Genomic DNA, 17,767 nt, shown 5'->3' on the forward strand with positions numbered 1-17,767 from the left:
GCGTTGATAATCGTTCCGAACCTTTGCCGATGCAGAAAAAAGGGACAAGAAAGAGGAAAAAAAGGAAGATTAGTAATACTATTAACACTGACGTACTAACGCGGAAATTAAAAATATTCTTGTGTTGCGCAGAAGGCGAATTTTTATTTTCTTTAGTCAAATACTATTTTAATATATGCTTTCTTTGTGTTTTTTGTTGTTGTTGGAACAAATGCGACACGTTATTGACGTAGACACTGGTCGCATATTCATTGTTGTTCGTCCATTTTAACGCTCTTCTTTCTTAACCCTCTATATCTCGTCTTTAGATCAATTCTCTTCTGTACCTACAAATTGTAACGTAACAACTTTCGGAAGTACAATATTGAAAATGTCAGAGTATCGCAATAAAACTTCTTAATGCATTGTACATATTTCGCACCCATGTTCTACCATCAACATGTCTGAACCAAAGTGTACATGTAACACAATTTGTCACACGCAGCTACCGATGCCCCTTATCACGTTTTTCTTTGATTTAGTTCTGCAACCTTTGTAATAACTGAAATTACAATTGTCTTTTAACATACTTCATTTCTTATGGCCTGTTAATCTATATAAGTTGATTTCAGCACTAATTTATCCACATAGCTAAATAATATAACATTTGTAGTGCATTTAAAATGAATTTGCTAATCCGCTAGATACTCAATTGCAACCGAATTAAAGGTAGACGCTGTGCCCTAACGGAGAGCCTCCTGTCATCACAGCGAATGGAATCGTTCGGCATGTCACAGAACTGTGGATTGTAGCGCATTGTGAAAGCACGTAGGTGGGTTACAATTGGGCTAACCAAAAATGATTCAGATGGCTCTAAGCACTATGGGGCTTAACATCGGAGGTCATCAGTCCCCTAGACTTAGAACTACTTAAACCTGACTAACCTAAGGACATCACACACATCCATGCCCGAGGTAGGATTCGAACCTGCAGCCGTAGCAGCAGCGCGGTGCCGGACTGAAGCGCCTAGAACCGCTCGGCCACAGTGGCCGGCCTGGGTTAATCACTCGCCAATTTAATGCGGAGCAACGGTGATTAGTGAGTAGCGGTTCTATCAGAAATCACCTCTTCACTGTGGGCTAAAAGAGCCATACCTCGTATGTGTACCCCCACCTTCTGCTATTCATTGAGCTAAGAAATTATCATGGACGCTGGAACACCTCCATTGCATGCACGAAGTGCAGAAGGAGATTAGCTCGACAGATGAAGCGCGGTACACTTTTGTTCATGCTCATGGTAGAATATGAGTTCGTCGAGAATCACATGACGCGATGCTTCCCGGTTGTCAACATAGCACTATTTAGAAAGGAAGTATCCCCTCATGACGTAATTCCCCTCATTTTTCACCCGTCTCTCACCAGTGAACAGTGTGGGAACCTACTGTACTATCATCTGCTTTCGGTTGTTCACTTAGGCCGTACCACATGCTACCTGTGCCTTGAGCGAGGTAATGTCCATTTCCGTAGTTCTCAGAAGGTCTCTGAACGGTCCGAGAGAGACGAGGTTGTAGCGTAATTTTCGAACTGCTCCAGTGTCTCAGAGATCTGTTGCACTGGTGTCGCGGCTCATCTTCCTCCTTCCTTTCTGCTCACAACAGACGCGGCACAAGCACTTACCGTAGTGCTCTCCACAATATAGATTTCGGTGTGTCTCATAACATGACGGAGAGCAACGGCAAGCTTCTCGCAAGTTGCCACTGTTAAGGACAGTGAGGGCTACTAGCGTTGTCCCCAATAAATAAGTCTGAAGCGGTAATTATGGTAATGAAAACAAGTGGAAACACGAAGACCGAGGAGCCTCCTGCATATTTTGTAATGTTTCTGTTTGCGGCTAGAGTAATCGATAGTCTCGACAGACTGTTTCTGAAGAGTAATATAAGGACTACGTTTCTCGGTCAACACCAGATAAGACATCTTTTGATCTACGACGCACATGCCTGACCTCCTCCACACTGCTGGAGTATTTGAAGTGATGTGTGGTTGTGGCAAAGTATGTATTGGCGAAACTGGAAGGATAATCAAAGAATGCGTTAAAGAGCACGAACGCCGTACTTTTTAAGATAAAATGTCAAATCAACGGTTGTGGAAAACCCGAATAATGCGGCGGGATTTGGATTTTAAGAATATTCGCAGTCTAGGTAGAAACAGTAATATTTTGTACAAAGACATTCCATGAAGCAGTGAAAATATCGAAGGATGAGTACAGTTTCAACAGAGATTAATACTACAGGCCTCCGTCTTCGTGTATACACGCTAACACAGATCTGTAGCCAAAGAGGAACATAGATAACTACCAGAAAACAGCCGAGACGGCACACAACGTTATTTTGGACTCACCTGCTCCTTCAGTATTTATCCAACGACGACGACGTACCAGTAGCAGCCTGAAGACTTTTAGCCAGTTACTTGACTTCTCCGAAAAACACGAGGAAATGGCTTTTTATAAATGAGCACAACTCTGTTTTCCGTCAGTGTGCAGCCATTCAGGGATGCCAATGAAATCCTGAAGAAGATCCCAGCAGAGGGATCGAAACATCGAGCATCGAATAAATTTGAAAAGCAATACGATCTGACCTAACGACTCAAAATATCTTATCAGAAAGTGTGGAACTGTGTTTTTCTTTGTATTTTGCTTTTACTTATTTATAGTCAAAAATGGATATTTTAAATATTTTGCAGATCAGATAAATGGAATCAGCCCTGATCTTACGCTATTAACGCATCTCATGGTCTGCTGCGTTCCGGTCAGTATCGATGTTTCGTTAATCTTTAGGCTACATGAAATTAATAAGGAAATATTTACAGTTCTCTTTTTTAAAAAGTTTCGCAATTGGGAAGTTCTAAACTATGAGGTTTGGTAGTTACTTAAGGATAGAAAAAAAGTAAATACTGTCAGAAATTTGTGACAGTACGGCTTATAGCGCAAAAAAAGAGAAATAGCGCTGCACAGAGATACATGAAGTATTTCAGCATAATGTTGGACCGTCACCATATTTACGATTACTCTCTCCTAGCCGTCGCAGTATGGCATTGTACGGGTCTACTGAAGCCTTGCGTTATTACATCTCGTAAAGCTTGCATTTCAAAGCGATGTGTATGTGGGATTGGAGTCCCAGCAGCACGCCCAGCTTCAGTTTGAGACAAGTATGATACGTGACTGGTCGTGGGAGAGTAACCATGGGTTCTATCAGGAACAACAAATCTAACGTGGCAGCGTGGCAGCTTTTGTATTATGAAATACTTCAATTACAGAGCTGTTAATCACGCCTCGCTGAACCTAGAGGGAGACTTAACTGGAGAATATGCTATCTAACGTAAATGTAATAATGTTTTCTAATCGTTTGAATGATAAAATTACATCTGTGCATAAATACATTGGAAGAAAACTTTGTTATAGCAATTCCATTTTCACGACTGAAATGTGTTAACGTACGTATAAATTCACGTGTGCATGACCTTCAGTGCTTCACAAACGTTCCTTCTGCCTCAGTTTTGTCTCGCATTCTTTACTTATCTTTATAGTTCTGTTGTATAATGCACACTTCTCTATTCCAGGTGAAACACCAGTATGGATGTACTTCTCCCGTACTTGGGCTCTGTAGACGCTAAAGGTAAAAATACTGGTTAGAGTCCCCGATTCAAAAAGTTGTGACAGTGAATAACATTTATTCACCCGCTGTTCAAGTCTATGATAATCCTTTCTTCCATCAGATTGAACATAGCAAATACCATCCGAGGGGCAAAGATAAGAAATATGTCAAAGAGCAGGTTTTATCATATATTTAACACTTAAAATTTACATCGAGCACTAACTTTCAGACAACAATGTCGAGAAATTTCACATTATTAATGTTCTGAGGACTACCAGCCAATTGTGCGAGGCAGTCCAAATTAGGATTATGCGCTATTAACTCAATATACTCCACAATAATGACTCCTAACTCTCAAAACTGGCTATGTCAGTAGTAGACAATTCTAAGGAATGATTGACAGCAGGGATGTTTCCTACTAGCGTTAGTTGTTTGTGGTTTATTGAGCACTGGTCACTCCGCATAACATAGCACTGCCTGTGCGAGCGTAATTTTAGCGGTTCGCATTAAGCTGATGACTCTAGCCGCGAAAGCGTAGCTGCTAGTGCTCGTACTGCCAGCCAGGGTCGTGTACAGTATAGGTGAACCATGCACGTCCCATCTCTCTCATGCCCTGCCTATTTCGCTTCATATCAAGGGGCTATGTAATTTTGGCCGAAGCGAATTCCCATTTGTTAACAAATAACCTGAATATGTTTTTTTATATTTCATTTTATCTGTTTCTAATATCGTGTTATAATTTCATGTATTGACTCGTTCCATGACCATGGAGACTTCTCCTTAATTTGGTCCCACGGAACAATAAATAAATAAATAAAAATAAATAAAATAAATAAGGATAATTTCCAACCAACATGGCACATAGAGCGGAGAGTCACTGTCACCTTCCAAATAAATTGCACTGCCTTCCACAAAAGTAAACTGACTGCATGTCAGTAAACCACATACGAGTACGATGAATTTTTGCTGGCTCACGTAAAGCATCCGAATTGACCATCGTTTATCTATTCTAGCTCTGTTATTTAGCAGCAGTCAAAGATGAAATATAATTACTAAGCGCTCAATTAAGTACAGCGCTAATAACGTCTCTAACGAAATCTTCCAGCCTGAAATGATGGATTGTCGGAGGCCTCATGATTACATTCAAGCTTTTTGGATAACTGCATTTTGGCCTGCCTTGCAATATATTGAAAGTAAACAGTGGAATGAGTAATGGGGTGAAGTACTGCGGCAACGACGAAGCTCGGTGGTAGAAGTGTGACGGCATCGGGCTGTTTTTCGGAGTTTTGGCACGAACTGTTAGTTTTAATGTAGTCAAAGTGGACGCAGGTCTTTATGAAATCATTAAAGCCAACAGCAGTGGGCAATGTAGAATTGTAGACGTTTGGTATTTTTGGAATACAAAATTTCTGCCAAATCGTGTGTTCCATGCATGCAAATATTCGTGCTTGGCGACTGGCAGGCCCCGTCGTGGCGCCGGGCGATCTCCCGCTTACCAGCAGCCGACGCTAGATTTACGTCCAGGATGCGCGTTGCGAATGATTCATGGTCGGTCTGTTCATTCCGCAATAAATACTCTTTCATAACCTCGCGTTATTGGGCAACCGAACATTTTTGAACCTATAGGTTTGCAAAACGTCCTCCATAAATAAAGGACCACGGCCATAATTAGAGACTTGTTTTAGTTTTGCTGGAACAGCCATCGCAACAACGTCGTAATTAACAGGATGGAGTCGTTAAGCACAATTACCAACACTGGGAAGAATCTTTAGTTTGACTTGTACTTCATACATTTCAGCTAACTGTAGTTAACGTCCTCTTTGGACTAACTTCAAGTAATATTGCAAGAATGGGGAAAGAGCCGGAAACTAATGCAATGTTTGCTTTTCATTATGTTTAACACTCTTTTCACTTACACTAGCTTCCGCAATCGGTATCAGTGGCGTTTGGTCACGGAAGTATCAGGTCTGAATCAAAAATGTAACTGAAGAAAGTTTCATTGCTACTGTTTGATCCTTAAGGATTAGCGGCGGAAAGACCCAGGCCATTAGAAAGCGGTCCACTGTCCTGGGTAAATTTAAAAATGTTTTTCTGAGCAGCGAACGTTGAAAGTACTGTTGATCATAATTTCCGCTCACATATATCTCGCGAGGTGATCACGACGGGCAGATAATTTAAAAATTTTTTCTGTGGCGTCATAGAATGAACATTTAGGACACTGTGGATATGACTTCATCCGTTGGGGAAGTTAGCTAGGCTATGCACCGGTCTCCGACTTCACTCACTTTGTTAATCGATATATATAGTTAATTTTTCCAGACGTGAATCAATTTTTAGGAAATTGTGATGGCCGTATTGTGCTTTAGGTTGTTGATCTTTCTGATGAGCGCGCTGCAGGTGTGCGTTCTAACGTACCTTCAACATGGCTATTTCTGTCAATAATGAATTACCATATTCTGAGCTTTGTTGAGAGATGAAGATTGTGACATATGAAACTTCGACAACTTTAAGCATGTCCCAACGTATAAAGTGAAATATACTTAAAGAAAAATTACAGGCTATAGCAAGTAATATCATCCGACGTCCTCATGTTGGGTGAATATCGTGTGATACATAAAAATTTGTTTATATTTGCTGTCGCAGCCGTGCTGCAATATCTTGTCCTACAATTCTATACGCTCACAACTACACTCCTGGAAATTGAAATAAGAACACCGTGAATTCATTGTCCCAGGAAGGGGAAACTTTATTGACACATTCCTGGGGTCAGATACATCACATGATCACACTGACAGAACCACAGGCACATAGACACAGGCAACAGAGCATGCACAATGTCGGCACTAGTACAGTGTATATCCACCTTTCGCAACAATGCAGGCTGCTATTCTCCCATGGAGACGATCGTAGAGATGCTGGATGTAGTCCTGTGGAACGGCTTGCCATGCCATTTCCACCTGGCGCCTCAGTTGGACCAGCGTTCGTGCTGGACGTGCAGACCGCGTGAGACGACGCTTCATCCAGTCCCAAACATGCTCAATGGGGGACAGACCCGGAGATCTTGCTGGCCAGGGTAGTTGACTTACACCTTCTAGAGCACGTTGGGTGGCACAGGATACATGCGGACGTGCATTGTCCTGTTGGAACAGCAAGTTCCCTTGCCGGTCTAGGAATGGTAGAACGATGGGTTCGATGACGGTTTGGATGTACCGTGCACTATTCAGTGTCCCCTCGACGATCACCAGTGGTGTACGGCCAGTGTAGGAGATCGCTCCCCACACCATGATGCCGGGTGTTGGCCCTGTGTGCCTCGGTCGTATGCAGTCCTGATTGTGGCGCTCACCTGCACGGCGACAAACACGCATACGACCATCATTGGCACCAAGGCAGAAGCGACTCTCATCGCTGAAGACGACACGTCTCCATTCGTCCCTCCATTCACGCCTGTCGCGACACCACTGGAAGCGGGCTGCACGATGTTGGGGCGTGAGCGGAAGACGGCCTAACGGTGTGCGGGACCGTAGTCCAGCTTCATGGAGACGGTTGCGAATGGTCCTCGCCGATACCCCAGGAGCAACAGTGTCCCTAATTTGCTGGGAAGTGGCGGTGCGGTCCCCTACGGCACTGCGTAGGATCCTACGGTCTTGGCATGCATCCGTGCGTCGCTGCGGTCCGGTCCCAGGTCGACGGCCACGTGCACCTTCCGCCGACCACTGGCGACAACATCGATGTACTGTGGAGACCTCATGCCCCACGTGTTGAGCAATTCGGCGGTACGTCCAACCGGCCTCCCGCATGCCCACTATACGCCCTCGCTCAAAGTCCGTCAACTGCACATACGGTTCACGTCCACGCTGTCGCGGCATGCTACCAGTGTTAAAGACTGCGATGGAGCTCCGTATGCCACGGCAAACTGGCTGACACTGACGGCGGCGGTGCACAAATGCTGCGCAGCTAGTGCCATTCGACGGCCAACACCGCGGTTCCTGGTGTGTCCGCTGTGCCGTGCGTGTGATCATTGCTTGTACAGCCCTCTCGCAGTGTCCGGAGCAAGTATGGTGGGTCTGACACACCGGTGTCAATGTGTTCTTTTTTCCATTTCCAGGAGTGTAGTTTCAACCATGAGACTTATAATGAAATCTTAGTTTGTAAAAGAAGAGAGATAAGATTACATACTAGTCGGCTACGTTAAAGAGAATCTTTGATTATACAATAAAATGAGTGTTTCTAAAAGAGATAATGGAGAAATCTGCAACAACCATATATCCCTATGCGCGAACTTAACCAAGAACCCCCCTTCGTAAAAGGTAAATGCAAACTATAGAAAGATTCTAAACGTGGATAAACCCAAACCGGTCAGGTAGAGTAAAATCATGTGACATACTCTCTCTTCCGAGCTACTTAAAAATAAATGATAATGTAAATGCAGTGCTGTCTACTCAGGATCAAACGATCAATCCTCAACATCATTATAACCGTGTTCTGCGCTTGTATAAACTGTTATGTGAAAGGTTTTCGTAGTTTCTGCAATGAACTCTTTTGCAAACTCCAATTAATATCCACATTAGCGAAGCCGGCAACGCTCCGCAATTGCTCATTGTGTAGATGGAATTGGGTATGCGTCCTGATCTCCTTCTCCTTGCCCCGCTTGCCCATCACATCCTCTGTCTTCTCTCTGTCCACCTCCTCCTCGTTCTCTGCCCCCCTCCCCCCCCTCTCTGTCCATCTCCTCCTCCCCCCTATCTCTCCACCTCATTTTCTCCCTCTCTGTCCACCTCTTCCTTTCCTCTCTCAATGTTTAATCACACCCTCCCCGTCCTCTGCCCATTTCCTCTTCCCCTCTGGCTGATCTTGAGCCTTATTTATTGTTGTTGCCAACGAAACGTTGATTGGGAACTGAAGCTGCATAAAATAAATGTGTGTCCTGCTGCTGGATCTGTGAAGATAATAGCTTCAATGATAGTATTTCGCATAGTTTTAATCTGCAAACGGGTAGAATTACAAAGTTGCAGATAGTTCATATTCCTTAGCAGTTTTCCGATTATAAGCTCGCAAGCCACAAATATAACTTTCCTGTTTTCTGTTAAAACGGACTGCAAGGAAGAAAACAAAGCGGCATATTGTTGTGTATACAATTTTTCATTAAAATAATATAGGAGAAAAAAATACTGTATACAAGGGAGAAACGACTTGTCTAATGGTCTCAGTGCCCTGCTATCGTGGATAAAACTGACTGCGAACAAGAAAGCGAAACCGCACATTTTCACAGTACAGCGTAGCACAGAATATTCTATCTCGCAGTCGGTTTGAACAGAAAACATGCACACGTTGTTTAAAAAAATATGCAGCCAATATTCGTTTGAAAGTTTGTTAGTCTCTATCATTTAAAAATTTGAAGAAAATCGAGCAAGATGTCTCTCCTATGAGTCCTCAGGTGTATTTCCTCTTATGTTTTGGCAGATATTTGCAGTTTAGTTTTTTCAAGGCTCATCTGAAGTCAGCCCAAACAGATACCGTTGATCACGTCTCACCTACGACGCCCAGCGTCGACGGAAACCGTCGGTTTGTTTCCCACTACCAAGAAAACGATTTCTAAATTGTAATTTTACGTGCCTGTTGGATAGAGCGGTCCCAATTAGTTTAGTGCGATATTCGTTTTATCAGTTTACACTAGTAGGAACAGTAAAAGCCGAATAATAGTCAATACTCCAGCAGCGACTGAGCAGTGCTTCTGCACGGCGGTAGCGGTCAGCACGGGCCGGGGCGGTGCTGGTAATTCTTCGTGTTTCACTGTCCCTGTTAACACATATCGGTGAAACGATATCGCACTAAACTAATTGGGACCGCTCTATTCAACAGGCACGTAAAATTACGATTTAGAAATCGTTTTGTTGGTAAGGAGAAACAAACCAATGCGCTCCATCCACGCTGGGCGTCGTATGAAAGACGTGATGTGTAGTATCTGTTTGGGCTGATTCCAGCTACACATTGCATAAACAAAATTGAAAATATCTGTAGAGACACCAAAGAAAGTATGGCTGATGGCTCTTAGGAGAGACGCTCTGTATACTAGTATAGATTTTAAATATCTATTTATCTATCATATATATTTAAAATTATGTAGCTGATGTTCGTCCGAAGGTTTATTATAGCATTGTTTAAAAACCTAATGTAAATCAGTGAAGCACTTTTCGGGATTTTTGGTAACAACTTTATGCAGTAGAGTAGATTTAAAGACCTAGTTTAAGACACTTGAAATGAATTGCACGGAGACTTACGTGGTTTTGTATTTAAACGTAGGGAGATATCATCACCGAGCCAGTTAGTTAGTTATCTCTTGCAGCTAATTTAGTCTGCTTCTGTAACTTTTGTTTCTTCAGTTGTATAGTCCGCCCACTGTGTGCCAATATTTGAACTTCAAGTTCTTGTGCGGCCAGAGATTTGCGTATGACAATACGGATACATTAGATTATATTTGTTAAACTGGCAATCGTATCTTGTTGATATGAATATAAGGTGTCCCAAAATCGTGACAAACCTTAAGGACAGGTTCCTTACACCAAAACAAGAAAAACGTCTTGTAAACAAGGGCTCTAAAGCGCATACATTAAGAGATATAGGCACTTGTTCGTCATCGATTTTATGAAACACGCCTCTTCTGCTGAAAGCTCTTTGCTTTTCATATTTTGGAAGGAGATAGTACGGATCAAAAGAACAAAAAATCTCCAGTAAACATGGGCTCTAAAATGCATATCTTAAGAGCTACGAGAATTTTTTCAATAGGTGAGATGTTTCACACTAGCGAAGATGAAAAAGTGCTCATAGCTCTTAAAGTACGCATTTTAGACCCATGTTTACTACACTTTTTTGCTTATTCCCGTAAAAGGAACTTGTTCTTAAAGGTTTTGGTGTTTTTGGGACGCCTTGTATCTTTATATTATTATTTCATACGTTTGCCTGTGTGGCTCTTCATACTAGCTATGTGGCTTCAGGGCTTTGGAATTTTGTGGTACGCGAATTATCGCATTGGTGACAAATTGAAATAAACTGATGCGTTTTGTAAGTATGAATGTTCTTCAGCAGCTGCAGTAAATGGCTTACTTTCACAGCTTGCTTTCGTAAACTTAGCATTTCAGTAATGTTCCGCTAATATTAGACACTTTGTACCACAAACTGCAATATAATTATACATTACTCCACTCTAGTGGGAAACCATAGGAGCAGCGTTTTATTACCTATACATTTTTTAAATATTTATCAGGAAACGGTTCTTGTTATTGAGCGTAAATGTGGACACTTGTGTAATATATTGCAATAATACGTTGCACGCGATGTGTACTTTTTACTCACGTGTTTCCTGCTTCAAAATCTCGACACTTACAAATATCGCTTCAAAATCTAGATCCTTACCAATATCTCATCCAGCTACCGTTTTACGATGTTTTAAAATACTTAGAAAAAGAAAATAAATAAAAAGTTGTCGGCAATTATCCTGTAGATCTAACGGTAACTGGAGTCGGCTTACTTACAAATGTAGAATATAGACCTTCTTACCGATCTAGATATTTTCCGCAGGTGATTTTGAGAAATCCGTAGAAACCCAGTCATTTTTTCAAATATCATTCCACTGCTTTGAAAGCTGTGTCACCTGACATATCAGAATAAAATGGAGCGTTTTCCGAAGTATCATAAGCAGTCGTAGATGATTAATTTAGAAACAAATTCACAACCTTTAATGGTAGAAAATATGTACTGCTGTATAACGGTGCCAGTTAGCTGGCAAGAAGAAGAATTCCATAGACATTCCTCTCTCTGGCATTACCTTGTATCTGCACGTGTTCCTTTCGTTGATATGTCATACTACTTTCTATCCCCGCTATACGCAATTTCAGCCACAGGTGACTTACATCCGTTATATCTCCAGAAAGAACTCTACATATAGGAAAGTGGTAGATTGTGTGCGGGCGGAATTTACAACTATTCTTATTGTTTTTCGTCATCTGTTTCTTTCGATGTCTTTCCTTACTACAGCATCAGACGTTCTTGATGTTGTACAACGATGGTATCCAAATAAGAATACTCTCTATCTTATACTAATTTACTGTCGGGTCTATGAGCTAGCAAGAGCAATGTTGACATTTCTGCATTTATGGCCGAAGGAACATTGCATCGAACTTTACGGACACTGTCGAATACAGGCACTGCACTAACATATTTCAGCCCAAGGCAAGGCAACCTGCCGGTCAATCCAAATAAGTCTGACTGGTTGCAGTTGTGTATAACTTATTTACATTTAATATATAGTCACGGTTCTAAAATATCCGTAATGGATAAGCGTAAGTCTCTCACTGTTCGGGAATCACATAATTCTGCGAGCACTAAGGGAAGTAGACATTGCGACATGTAAGTTTGGGGTAGTCCGGAGAACGTGCTGGGACACTCAAAGCTGTTAAGACGACCGCTCGCGTAAAGCGGGAAATGCGGGTTCGAGTCCTGCTCCGGGACAAATTTGCATTTGTTCCCAGTAAACTGTATAGCTGTGGTGGTACCGTATCGCAGTCTGCGAGTACATTTGATGGCAGTCTTTTACATCGACAGATTTCCTTTCAGTTTTTGTCTACTGTTTCGGATGGACAAGGCCGCCGTGAGTCTGGTGCCATTATGACAGTACAAGGTCCCCAACATTACAAGGAAGGTGGTCGTGAAGCCCTGTATGTCATAATGTATGTTTTTCTTATTTTATTTCAGTGTTTCCTATTGCTTGGGTGTTGTGCGAGTAAAAACAAAATGAAGAAGCAGCTACTAAAGCAAGCACTTACTACATTACTCGAGCTGGTTGTGAGATGACGTAAACATAGATACTAATTACAACATCAAAACTAGTGCCAGGGAGGACATGCTGCCGTACGAAGTACGCCCAAACTAACAATAGGTAAGCACATCAGGAACATCAGACGCCTTAGAAATGGAGAAAATCTGCTGGAGAATATATTCGGTAGCTGCCAGACACCTTACAATAGGTAACCACTTCAGGAACATCAGATGCCTTAGAAATGGAGAAAATCTGCCGGAGAATGTATTCGGTAGCTGCCAGACACCTAAGTACAGTTCCTATGAAATGACGGCAGTTGACTACGTATGCACTGTTTTTGAGTTCTGCAGATTTAAGTGCTATATAATATTGGTAATTCTTCAGCTGCAATATTTTATGACTGATAAATTTCTATATCTTTTTGAAACTACCTATATAATGTGTGGAATGTTAAGGCACATTTCGTTGCTCCTACAGAGTCCTGTACCTTTAAACGGAAGGAGGTCTTCTGCCATGGAACATCTGATATTTGCAAACGACTGGGTTTCTTTACTGTTTTAACAATTTTACTGTCTTGAAATTCGAAATTTGTGTTTGTTTCCAGTAGCTTCAATATATAACGTCCAAACCGATTTTTGGTAATACTTCTGTTTAATTTGATTTCTCTTACTGATTATCGGTGTGTAATAGAGCAATAATCTAACAGACTATTAAAACCAGCGTTGACAAAATTTTCTAGACTGCAACGTCTTTAATTTCCATTTGCATACGTAAATAGCAAGTGGAGGAGCCTAAAATGAGGGAACTGGTTGGCGTTATAAGCCAAGATATCATAACAATTGAATCGATATGATAACAATTGAATCGATATCATTACAATTGAATTGCTGAAATAAGGTGAAGGAGCATGTAAAAAAGCACTGGAAAACTGGAAAAATGCCTACGAAATGGCAACAAGCAGTAATATGTCCAATATACAAGAAAGGAAACAGAAACGAGCGTGAGAAGTCCAGGGGTATATCATTGTTACGTAGCGCATACAAGATTTTTGCACGTTTACTAAGGCTATTACCACATACGAAGGAAAACGATGAAGAGTACCAGGCAGAGTCATGTCAACGGCGTGCCAGATATTGATTCTCAGACAAGTAACTGAAAAGATGTGGGAATCTGATATGAAGGTATACTGTCTATTTATATGTGAAGGTTTCAAGAAAGCCTATGGTAGAGTCCACAGAGAATGCGTGTTGAAGATAATGGAAGAATGTTGGATACCTTTCAAACAGATAAGGCTAAACAGAATGTGCACTGAGAAAACTACATGTAAAGTGAGTGTTGAAGGCAGTTAGTCTGCATGCTTTACAGTGGAGACAGGTGTGAAGCAAGGAACCTGCGTCAGCCGCAGCATGGAATGGGAAAGGCCCTAAAACAAGCGCCATCGCTATTGTTATAGCGGAGGAGGAAGACGAACTAGTAACAGAAACTAAATTGCTAATAGTGGAGGCACAAAACGTGTATTATCTTGACCGGTTGTCAGATCTAGAACGTATGATGGTAACGAGAAACAGTGAAGAGAAAACGGAGGGAACACTGGCATAGCAGTTAGAAGTTAAGAAGACTAGGCGCTTCAAATATGTAGAACTAATGTCAGTGATAACAACAGCATGGAGGAAGGGAGAATGAATGTGACGAAATCCGCAGTGAGGTGTCTATTTTCAATGGGCAAACTACTCAGCGACAAATTACCAAGAAGAAAAACCTCCACATGTATATACAAGCCATTACTGTGTAACCCATATTAGTGTATGAAGCTGAAACATGGCCATGAGCAAGAAGATAGAGAGAACAAGGTGTTAATAAACATCATTTTTACCTGTGTCAGAAAATGGAATGTTTAGAAGAAGAGAGACCACTGAGACTCACATGCCGTTTAACGTAGTTGATATGACAGCTGTAATAAACAGCAATAGAATTGAACGACTGGATCATGTACTGAGAAGAGAAGAAAGAATGATGAAGGCAGTGCTAGAAGAAAGCTGCAAAGAACGACACCCATTGTTAGAACAGAACGGAGGTCGAAGAATGGAGTTAAGGAAGTCCTGGAGACTCTGGGAGCCAACAAGGGCATGCCTAGCGACAGAGACCAATAGAGCGAGGCAGTTAACCGGCTTTGTTTCTTGTGGCCAACTTAGAATACTTTATTACATTTAGAAAAATCTTATTTTTTCAAAGTAATTTTTGTAATTCCATAAAAAACCTGCAGCAGACAAGAAGTGACTGCTATCGTTTACAAATGGAATAAGAAAAGAAGTTAAACTTCTATATGAAAATGTCTGAAAAGTGTTCCAAGGTACAAAATTCTCCCGTACTGTTTATTTCTTTTCCGGCATCCAGTCGCCTACATCTGCTCTAAATACAATAGACTGTGACTTCATTGTTAATTTTTACAGAGTTTTTTTATCATGTGTTGATTATACGAGGATTAATCATAAATTGCCCTCCAATTGGCTATTACGAAATAAAAATAAAAAGTACACTTCCTGACAAAAGAGTGAAGCACCCAGAAGACATGGTCGGACGTCAATGTAACATTTTTCACGTACACTCCATAGGCGGGTAAGGAGATGGTTAGAGTTGCACTTCTCTTTGGGACAAAACGGCCACCAAAGAGCATTAGTGTTATTCGTGTTTGCAGTTATTACCAGGCCTGGTTGGGTACACAAGGGACGTGAACACCGAAAGATATCGTGCGATCGTTGTGGAGGACACGAAAATGCTGCGTACTCATGTGAGACAGCATTTATCAGCCCATGACGGAATTTGAAAGGGGGTCTCGTTGTGAGTATTGTTGGCCAGCTGGTCGAATCGTGCAGTAGCCGAATTTGCAGGCATTCGGATGGGACGTGGCCCCATGCTGGATTGCATGGGAACGTGAGAGCCAGTATAGTCGTCGTCAAGGTTCCGGTCGACCATGTCTAACCAGCAGAAGGGAGGATCGCTGTATTGTGCACCAAGCACATCCCAACTCCTTCACGTCTGTTCCTGCCATCCGGGAACAAGCAATCGATCTCCTGCAACATTCTGTGTTATACAGAACCATTCATTGGAGACTAGCAACAACCGACCTAAAGAAATGCTGCCCCATGCGCAGGCAGCCATTAACACTGCAAAACAAACGGCTGCGTTTGAGTGGTGCTGCGACAGTGAAGCATGGACTGCTGATGAATGACATTGCATTGTGTTCAGCTAGAATCACGGGTGACCAACGTCGGTGAATATGGCGGCGACGTGGGGAGAGGTCCCATTCTTCCAATGTTTTGGACAAACAGCGGTGTTAGTGCTGGCGTCAGGGTGTGGGGAGCCATCAGGCGTGACTTAAGGTCGCACCTGGTAGAAATTGAGGGAAATTTGTCGGCACAACGGTACGTCACGGACATCCTGCATTCTAATGTGTTACCTCTCACGCGACAGTGTCCTAGCGCCTTTTTCCAACAGGACAGTGCTCAACCACACATGATACGTGTGCCTATGAACAGTCTGCGCGATGGTGAGGTGCTCCTGTGGCCAGAAAGATCCCCATATCTGTCTCCAGTGAAACATTTATGGGACCAGCTCGGACGTCAATTTCTTCCCAGTACCAGTATTCGGATATGAAGGACCAGTTAACAACAGTTGTGTGGCAGCTTGCCCAGGAGAAGACACAACGGCCATATTACACCCTTCCCGACCGAATCTGTGCATGCATTCAGGCCAAAGCGGTGCAGTATCATATTGACGAGTGAGCCGATGCTAAGAAGTTCTTTATTAATTCGATTCGATTCTGATATTGGTGAAATAATAGTACAAACCCTCTGTACCCATGAAGTTTCATTTCGTTTCCCCCTCCTCTTCTGGGAGCTTCTTTTTTTGTCAGGCAGTGGAAATAATTTTTTAAATATACAGTCTGTACTTACCTGTTGACAGTACTTCTGCAAAAGGCCGCCATGCAAATTCAAACACATGTCATACCGTAACTCCAGTTTCTGTATCCTTTCGTCAAAGAATGATTCCGCCTTGTGCTTCAGCGAATTGTTAACAGCAAGCTTCAGCTCATCGTCGGTCGTTAAGTGTTTAGTAGCCAGTCTGGGATTCATTTTGAAGAAGAGTAACATCTTTCCAAGTCCCAGACTACAAGGAGAATCTTGAAATATCTCTCATCCGAATAAACGGAGTTTTTCCTTCATTATTTTCGCAGGATGGGGTCACGAATTGTTGTGAAGGAGAAAAAAATCCTTCGGTAATGATTTTGTTTTTGATTGAACTTCGGAGTTTCATAAATGTCACACAAGAAACCTGTGACGTCAGTGTTCTTACGTATTGCTCTCATGAAATATTTCGTCAAAATTACTTTGCAATCCCAAAAAACTGAGTCATCACTTGCTGTTTGACAGCATCTGATTACATTTTTGGACTTATTGCAAGAATGAGTCTACATACACTGTTCCGAGTGTTCCTTAGTTTCATACTTTACGTTCAGCACCCATGTCTCGTCCTTAGCCCTGATTCTGTTCAGAAATTCCTCCTACTCTACACGGTAGCGCTGAAAGAAATTAAAGATCGAAACCATGTTGCTTTTCGATGTGAGTAATTCTCGTTTTTATTTAAGTTAACAACCAATAGAATTAATGCTCTTTAGTATCATGTGATGTGAAAATCTACTTCGCTTTTTTTGCTCTGCATAAAATTATCATCCTAAAAATCAATAATTGATTCTCTTGCTGAATGGAACGAATACCTTGATATATGTCTCTAAATTTGTGTGTGCCGAATTTTAGGAATTTTAACAGTTTTAAGGGATTTTTGACGGGCTGACTTTGAAGTTATGGTGCACCCGCAATGGGAACATACAATCGTATCCAACTCAATTTACCTTTCCGAATGAATACTTACAAGTCAGAGAAAATTATTGGAATTATTAGAATTTTAGTCTGCATAGTGGACTTAGCTTCTTGTTTCCCATGAGATCCAGGCTAATAATAGTGCATGGTGGCATGCAAATCCTGTATAACCTCCTCCCGTAGTATATTCTTTTCTGACTCTTATGGCTGTTGTGTGTTGCCATATTCAGAGCTTATTGCATTCCCGAGAATATCCATATCCTACCATCTTTGAACGAAGATCTCTTGCTAATATCACAGTACTATAATTGTGTGTGTTTTGTTGTTTCTGGGCGATGGTTCTGGAAGGGGAACTAGTGCTGCAAAGTAACGTTTTACCAGTTGGTTGCATGCAAGTACAAGAAGTGATTGACAAAACTAACAAAGGAAAGACAGAAATTGTACACAATG

The 17,767-nt window shown here is 41.9% G+C and overlaps 1 protein-coding gene across 1 annotated transcript in view; it reads right to left on the reverse strand.

Moving 5' to 3' along the window:
- Window positions 1–17,767, reverse strand: part of LOC124595563 — a 208,434-nt gene that overhangs the window by 131,801 nt on the left and 58,866 nt on the right. The window lies entirely within an intron of this gene.

The sequence above is a fragment of the Schistocerca americana genome, chromosome 2, assembly GCF_021461395.2.
Source record: "Schistocerca americana isolate TAMUIC-IGC-003095 chromosome 2, iqSchAmer2.1, whole genome shotgun sequence".
Classification (NCBI taxonomy): domain Eukaryota; kingdom Metazoa; phylum Arthropoda; class Insecta; order Orthoptera; family Acrididae; genus Schistocerca; species Schistocerca americana.